The sequence below is a fragment of the Ornithorhynchus anatinus genome, chromosome 3 (assembly GCF_004115215.2).
Source record: "Ornithorhynchus anatinus isolate Pmale09 chromosome 3, mOrnAna1.pri.v4, whole genome shotgun sequence".
In the NCBI taxonomy this organism is placed as follows: Eukaryota; Metazoa; Chordata; class Mammalia; order Monotremata; family Ornithorhynchidae; genus Ornithorhynchus; species Ornithorhynchus anatinus.
The window spans coordinates 62870091-62878910 of record NC_041730.1 but is presented as its reverse complement, the minus strand read 5'-3'; the positions used below and the strand labels follow the sequence as shown (position 1 = coordinate 62878910).

At 44.0% G+C, this 8820-nt stretch overlaps 1 non-coding gene across 1 annotated transcript; it reads left to right on the top strand.

Moving 5' to 3' along the window:
* The first annotated feature begins 1637 nt into the window (after nt 1–1637).
* On the top strand, nt 1638–1775 carry LOC114810996. Its single transcript, XR_003758681.1, has one exon. It is a non-coding gene; the product is annotated as a small nucleolar RNA SNORA7 (small nucleolar RNA).
* The last annotated feature ends 7045 nt before the right edge of the window (nt 1776–8820 follow it).

Sequence of the window (8820 nt, the reverse complement as noted above, 5' to 3'; positions counted from 1 at the left end):
GTGCAGAGTACTGTACTAAGCACTTGGGAGAGTACAATATAATAATAAGCAGACACATTCCCTGCCCTCAAAGTGGGATAGGAGAAATAACTTCTGCGGTGTTGTGAAGTTTGAACTGACAGGATTTGGCGACAGATTGAATATGTGGGTTGAATGAGAGAGGGGAGTCAAGGATAATGCCAAGGTTATGGGCTTTTGAGAGTGGGAAGATGGTGGAACTATCTATAGTGATAGAAAAGTCAGGGAATAAGGAGCAGTAGCACTTCAGGTGTCCATAAGGATGACAAATTGATTTATGGACGGGAGAAAATAAGGCAGAGAACTTAATCAATCAATAGTACTGAATGTGTAGAACAATTCATTCAATAGTATTTATTGAGCGCTATGTGCAGAGCACCGTACTAAGCGCTAGGAATGTACAATTCGGCAACAGATAGAGACAATCCCTGCCCACTGATGGGCTTACAGTCTAATCATGTAGAAGCAATATGGCCTGGTGGAAAAAGCACGGGCCGGGGAGTCAGAGGACCTTGGGTTCTAATGCCGAGTCTACCGTATACTTGCTGTATGACTTTGGGCAAGTCACTTAACTTCTCTGTACCTCAGTTTCCTCATCTTGCAAAATGTTTTCCCTCATACTTTGACTGCGAGCCCTGTGTGGAACACGGATTGGGTCCAGCTTGATTAGCTTGTATCTACCCCAGTGTTTAGTACAGAGCCTGGTATGAAGTAAGCATTTAACAATTACCATTTTTTTAATAAAGGAAAGGGAGCAAAGCCACTTTCCCTTGCCTCAGGCATCAGATGTCAATGAAATACCCTCCCAAGACAATCAGGAGCTAGCAGTTATGCCATGGTTTGTGTCCAAGAACTTAACCTCTCATTCTCAAGGTGTATTTTTATCAGTTTTTGTTCCCTTTTTATGGTATTTATTAAATGCTTACTATGTACCAGACACTACTAAATGCCAGGATAGATACAAGCTAATCAGGTTGGACACAGTACATGTCCCATATGGGGCTCACAGTTTTAATCCCCATTTTACAGATGAAGGAACGGAGGCACAGAGAAGCTAAGTCACTTGCCCAAGGTCATTCAACACACAAGAGATGGAGCCGGGATTCGAGCTCAAGTCCTTCTGACTCCCAGGCTCACGCTGTATCCACTAGGCCATGCTGATTCTTAACTGCAGCAAAAGATACTAATTACCCATCCCCCATGTGACCATTTGTTGTTGCAGTGTACCCTCCCAAACACTTAGTACAGTGCTTTGCACACAGTAAGCATTCAATAAATACGACTGAATGAATGAATTGGACTAAATTGGACTGATTGAATTAGACTGGGAGCGTTATGATGGTTAAAGAGCAGGGAGTTAACCATGATTTTTGCTTTTAGTTTTTTGAAACTAACGATTCATGCACTGTAGCCATGATAAGGGAGCAGTAATGATATACAGACTCGAGAGAAAGATGGTGTCCTAGACCTATGACTAGGAAAATAACCAGAGAGCGAAGTTTAAATATTAAAAATTGCTGAACATTGCATTATTCTTTGGTAACTTAGCAAGAGCCTGTCACTCTAAGGCAGAATCGGAGAGACCTTTCTTGTATTTTGTTCAAGTAAGAATAATTGCTCCCCTTTCAGGGTCGCATTTGGAGAGTTTCCAGTACTTTACCAGCCTCGATTATAGGAGGGAGAGTCAAACAGAGGCATTTCCATTCCATTCCTAGCTTGGGCAGTGGCTAGTGAGTGGAAGGCAATCAGCTACAAACTCACTTGTGCTGGGCAGCAGCGGCACTGGAGAGAGTCGAGAGCGGAGACTCAAGTTTACCGCACAGAAGAAGGCAGTGGTCAACCACTTCCGTATTTTTACCAAGAAAGCTCTATGGATACACTACTGGAACAACTGCAGATGGAAAGTGGGGCGTTCTGGAAGAGCTGTGTCCACGGTGTGGCTAAGGGTCGGAGACGACTCGATGGCATAAGACAAGAAGGGTAACTGCTCTCCTACCTCTGAGAAAAGACCTTCCCTCTGCGGCCTGGTCCCTCCCTCCTGAGTTAATCGTTTAAACAGATAATCACTGGCAATCGTGCTAAATCAAAACTATTATTGTTGTTATTGCAGTATTATTTATTAAACATCCTAATGATCTGTGCTGTGCAGGCCTTTAAATAAGTGAAGAAATAAGTGAGGAAGATAAATGAAGAGAAATGTGATGAAATAAGAAATGAAGAAATAAGTGAAGAAGATACGGCCCCTTCCTCCTTACGGTCTACATTGTCCATGATTATAAACTTAGAGTGTAAGCACTTTGAAGGCAGAGATTTTGCCTCTTATATTTATTATACTCACCTAAATTCATACTACAAAATAGGTACTCAGTAAGCACTACTGAACAATAAAGGGGAAGACTTTATATGTGTGTTTGTGCTTGTGTATATGTAAAAATGTATATATATTTATATAGAGAGGTGCGTGTGTGTGTGCAGGTGTACTAAGCAGGTGTGCTTAGAGAAGCAGCATGGCTCAGTGGAAAGGGCACGGGCTTGGGAGTCAGAGGTCATGGGTTCAAAACCCCGCTCTGCCACTTGTCAGCTGTGTGACTGTGGGCAAGTCACTTAATTTCTCTGTGCCTCAGTTACCTCATCTGTAAAATGGGGATTAATTGTGAGCCCCACGGGGGACAACCTGATTACCCTGTATCTACCCCAGCGCTTAGAACAGTGCTCTGCACGTAGTAAGCGCTTAACAAATACCAACATTACTTTGAGAGTTTAATATAAATGAAAAAAACAATTATTTTCTTTTCACTCTGTGGTATTTATTTCCAAGCACTGTACTTAGCACTGGGCAATAATAAAGAATAAATAAGACATCAATCGATGGAATTTATTGAATGCTTACTGTATGCAGCACACTGTACTAAGCACATGGGAGAGTGCCATTCAACAAAGTTGGGAGACACGTTCCCTGCCTGCAACAAGCGTACAGTTTAGAGACGAGCTTTCAGTCTAGATTTTTACTAGCTTTCATTAGCAAAGCACCTTAGATTACTCACTTCCGTGTAGCATTCACAACACCCCTGCAAGATAGGGTCAGATATGACTATCCCCAATTCACAGATGGGGAAACTGAGGCATGGAGAGGTTAAGTGACCTGCCCAAGGTCACAAAGTAGACAAGTTGCAGAGCCAGAACTAGAACTCAGTTCCTCCGACTTCCAGGGCCACAGCTCTTCTGCCGTGCCACACCGCCTTCCTGGGGCTCACTCATTCATTCACTCAATCATATTTATTGAGTGCTTACTGTGTGTGGAGCACTGTACCGAGTACTCGGGAGAGTACAATACAACAATAAACAGAGACACTCCCCGCCCACAACAAAGGCATCCCATCTCTGCCTCGTGTCTGCTGTGTGACCTTGGGAAAGTCACTTCACTTCTCTGCACCTCAAATATCTCACCTGTAAAATGGGGGTTGAGACTGCGAGCCCCACATGGGACAGTGACCTGGTCCAACTCGATTTGCTCGTACCCACCCCAGAGCTCAGTACAGTGCCCGGCGCATAGTAAGCCCTTAGCAAATACCATCATCATCAACGAGCTTACAGCCTAGAGGGGGATGATTTGTGACTCACGGTCTGGGAGAGGGGGCTTGAGAGATTGGCCGTGGGCACACGAGGAGAGGTCAAATTCATTAAGAGACCAATGAAGGAATGCAAGGACGATGAAAGTTCAAGAAAGTTGAGGTTGACAGATCCATTTTCAGGTTTGCTATCATACAGGCAGGGCTGTCCCGAGAACAATAGTAACAACAGCCACGTTTCTGTTGTTCTAATTAGTGGAAGCCCCTCTCCACCCTGCACTGGCAAAGGCAGCTCAAATTTTGTGTTGTAGCCTAAGCCACTAGCAGGATCTGGGACAAGGAGGGAAGTGGAAGGAAATTTCCTGGCTTATTTTAGAGGAATCAATCAACCAGTGGTATTTACTGGTATTTATCGAGAAGCAGCGTGGCTCAGTGGAAAGAGCCCGGGAGTCAGAGGTCCATGGGTTCTGATCCCGGCTCCACCGCTTGCCAGCTGTGTGACTTTGGGCAAGTCACTTCACTTCTCGGTGCCTCAGTGACCTCATCTGTAAAATGGGGATTAAGACTGTGAGCCTCACGGGGGACAACCTGATGACCCTGTATCTACCCCGGCGCTTAGAACAGTGCTCTGCACATCGTAAGCGCTTAACAAATACCAACATTATTATTATTGAGCATTTACTTTGTGCAGGTCACTGTACTAAGTGCTTGAGAAAATACACTAGAATAAGCAGTGATGATCTCTGCCCCTCAAGGAGTTTAAAATTCAAGTAAGATGTTCATAATCCAACAAAGACTCTTTGAAGTGGGATTTTAGGAGATCCTTCAAAAGGGAAAAGGCACATGCTTGGTGTACAGGAAAGATTCCTTCTACTGATGAAGCATTTCTTTCCAAAGCACTTTCCCATTGGGAAGTGCAGAGATTATGATACCCATTTTACAAATGATGGAATTTAGGCAGAGCGGTGAAGTGACCTGTGAACTGTGCAAGGCCACGTCTCATGTCAAGGTAGTCAAAACTAGAACTTGGGCCTCTCTGCTGTCAGCCCAGTACTCTTCTTATTATACCAAGGTAGTCCCATTCTGCCCCCTCTACCAAAGGCACATTTCCTATCCCTTTCTCCCCATGTCTAACAAAAAATTCTCAGCTCCTGAATGACGCATCCCAGTTTGAGTTCTCAGTACGATGCCTCTTCCAGTCTGATAATTCCTCCTTTGGCCTGGAAAGCTCACTTTACACCAGATGAGAGCCTATTCCCATTCTTTCCCCAGATAACCAAGAGGTAAGAGACACAGAAATGCAAATATATGTGTATATATATGTATATATTATATATATGTATATGAAAAGCAGCATGGCATAGTAGAATAGAACACTGGCCTGGGAGTCAGAAGGTCATGCATTCTAATCCCAGCTCTGCCACTTGTCTGTTGTGTGACCCTGGGCACGTCACTTTATTTCTCTGTGTCTCAGTCACCTCTTCTTTAAAATGGGAATTGAGACTATGAGCCCTACGTAAGGACGGGGACTATGTTCAGCCTAATCTGCTTGAATCCACTCCAGTGCTTAGTATAGTGCCTGGCACATAGTAAATATTTAATAAATACCACAATCACCTTTATATGCATATGCATATATATATAACACACGCAAACTCACACAGCACTCCTGCCTCTCAGCTTCTCTGTTCTAACTCTAGGAAATCAAACTGTAAAGAGGACTTGAGCAAAACAATGAAAAGGGTTTCAAATGTCCTCCAAAATAATTTCCTCTGAGAAGAAGGATGTTATGCTATCTCCCAGCCATCGGTAGATTTAATCTTTTAAATAAACCATTTGTTTAAAAAAAAGTTAATAATCATTTGGGAGCCAGATCAGTAAAAAGTTGTTTGCATCTTTAAATAAATCCTTTTCCACCCAGATATAAGTGCAACATCGTTTAAACTAGTCTGCACACGCGTTTCAACTCTAAACACCAGCCCTGCTTTATCGTGTTTAAATCTGCCATGGATGTCGGATATTGCCTTCTTAAGTGGACTCAACTGTATTACGGGCTTCTGTGGTAATGCTGGGCTGAAGTGTATCTCCATTTTATGTTCTTAAATATTCATAAGAAGCTTTGCAACATTAATATCTTAGATGGCTTACAAGAACACTTAAATAATGTGTCTTAGCTCCCCTCCCTTCCCTGCAAAAGTCCCAGCCTTTTCTAATTTGTGTAATGCATTGAGCCATTTTAATAATTGTCCGGGGATTTACTTGGCAGTTCTGCTGCTCAGTCGCACCGAATGTAATTACTACCCCGGCTTCTCTTATCATGTGCTAATCCTGCTTGTTTCCCTAGCAGAAAACCCAAGATTTGAAAGGACAAATGCGGGACAGGACTAATGCACAGGAATTAAGTTGTAGGATCTCCCTTCTTCCTCTGTCTCCTCCCCATTTTTCTCTCAGGCTGCCTGGGTCCCGAGGAAATGGTCAGCCTACCTAAGGGGTGGGGGCTGCTTTTCTATTAAACAGCGAGAGAGATTTAGCGAAATAGTGGCTCTGCACGGGACAATCTGGGCACCAATACTTTGGCGACAAGGAGTAAGACCTATTCAAGGCCCTATGGTCCACCCTCTATCATTTATTCAATCATTCATTCATTCGGTAGTGTTTATTGACCACTTACTGTGTGCAGAGCACTGTACTAACCGTTTGGGAAAGTACAATATAACAGTAAACAGACACATTCCCTGCCCACAATGAACTTACAGCCTAGAGGGGGAGAAAAAGACATCAGCACAAATAAAATGGCAGATATGTAATAATAATAATGTTGGTATTTGTTAAGCGCTTACTATGTGCAGAGCACTGTTCTAAGCGCTAGGGTAGATACAGGGTAATCAGGTTGTCCCACGTGAGGCTCACAGTCTTAATCCCCATTTTACAGATGAGGGAACTGAGGCACAGAGAAGTGAAGTGCTGTGCGGCTGAAAGGGGAGAAGAGCAAAGGAAGCAAGTCAGGGCAACAAAGAAGGAAGTGGGAGATCTTTCATGACAGGAGGGTTTTAGCTGACAATCGAGCTATGCCCCGGTCCAGTCCCACGGGCTGAGAGAGACCCCATTGCCCTCTGTACACCTCCTCCCAATAATCCTTTTGCACTTATTATGTGCCAAGCACTGTTCTAAGCACTGGGGTTAGTACAAGATTATCAGGTTGTCCCACGTGGGTCTCACAGCCTTCCTTAATGTCCAATTTAAAGATGAGATAATGGAGGCACAGAGAAGTGAAGTGACTTGCCCAAACTCACACAGCTGCCAAGTGGCAGAGCCGGGATTAGAACCCATGACCTCTGACTCCCAAGCCCGGGCTCTTTCCATTAAGCCACACTGCTTCTGGATCAGCGTGCAGGAACGTCCAAGTGTGTAGGGCAGGATGAGCTGCATCAGTCCCTGTGAACTGAGAGAGAGGAGGGATTCCCTACCTGGAATCCCAGGCCAGATAAACCAGTCAGCTTTGATCAATCAGTCAGTCGATCAATGCGATTTATTGAGTGAGTGCCTACTAGGTGCAGAGCACTGTACTGAGAACTTGGGAGAGTACAATCACCAGAATTAGCAGACACATCCCCTATCCATAATGAGCTTACAGTCTAGCGGGAGAGACAGACATAAATGTGAATAAATAAATAATACATAATATATAATTTAAAGATATGTACTTAAGTGTTTTTAAATGGCATTTGTTAAGCATTTACTTTGTGCCAAGCACTGTACTAAGTGCAGGGTTTGTGTCAAGCACTATACTAATCGCAGGGGTACATACAAGTTAAAACCGTGAGCCCCACTTCTAGACCGTGAGTCCGTTGTTGGGTAGGGATCGTCTCTGTTGCCGAATTGTATTTTGAAAGCGACTAGTACAGTGTTCTGCACACAGTAAGCACTCCACAAATACGACTGATTGAATGAATGAATGCAAAATAATTTGGACTTAGTCCCTGTCCCAGTTGGAGCGCACCATCAATCCCCATTTTGCAGATGAGGGAACTGAGGCAGAGAGAATGAAGTGACTTGCCCCAGGTCATAAAGCAAAGTGGCAGAGCAGGAATTAGAACCCAGGTCCTTCTGACTCACAGGAAGGTGCTGAATCCACTAGGATGGGGGGGGCGGGTAAATATCAGATGTCCAAAGGTCACAGATCCAAATGCACAGATGATACAGAATGGAGAGCCATGTACTTTCTTTGCCTCCACTGATAAAGACTGAGGTGCAGAATTGTGCTCTCTTACTCTTGAAACTGTGAAAGGGCCTTACCCCAGGCTAGCACACTTAGCAAATGCAGGTCTGTGGCCCAAGGCAAGGAAGTACAGTGAAAGGCAACTGGAGCTCTGAAATGGGGCATGCTCTTCTTTGGGTTCTTCACCTTCTCCAGTTCACTCATTCATCCACTCAGTAGTATGGATTAAGCGCTTATTATGTGCAGAGCACTGTACTAAGCGCTTAGAATGTACAATTCGGTTGTTTATCCACCATCTGGAAAGCTCTGCAAAGCTGGGAAGTGGAAAGTCAGAGTTCGCCCTCTCTAAATAAACCCCTTTGCATTTTAAACCTTGAATGTTTTATGAGGAGCACAGATTTCTTTCTCTGCTCGAGGTGGCATCTTGGGTATTTTCCTGTCCCTGGTGAGTATGATATTGTCCTAAACACACTGGGACACATTGAGAAGCAGGTGATCTACTAGAAAGAGCATAGGCTGGGAGTCAGAGGACCTGGGTTCTACTCCCGGCTCTGCCATTTGCCTGCTGTTTAACTTGGGGCAAGTCACTTAACTTCTTTTTGCCTCAGTTTGCTCATCTGTAAAATGTTGATTCAATACCTGTTCCCCCTCCCTCTTAGACTGAGAGCCCCATTTGGTATAGGAGTGGAGTATCTACTCCAGTGCTTAGAATGTAGTAAGCTCTTAATGAAACCCGAATTGATCACTATTATCATTACTATTATTATTATTATTTTAAATCGGTTTGTATTCTGACATGCGTCTCGGGGAAATTTGGGATTGGCCTGATTGGTCATTCTAAAAATAAGTTTCTGGGGAAGATGACTAAAATGACTTCTCTATAATTGCAAAAAGGAGATAGGTGCCCTCTTCTGCACACTCTGGATTATTTGGTCTCAAGAGGAGGCAAGGGCCGAGGCCACCCAGGGAGGAAGAAGGGCCATAGTGGCCGGGAGACTTGACGACGTGCTTCTC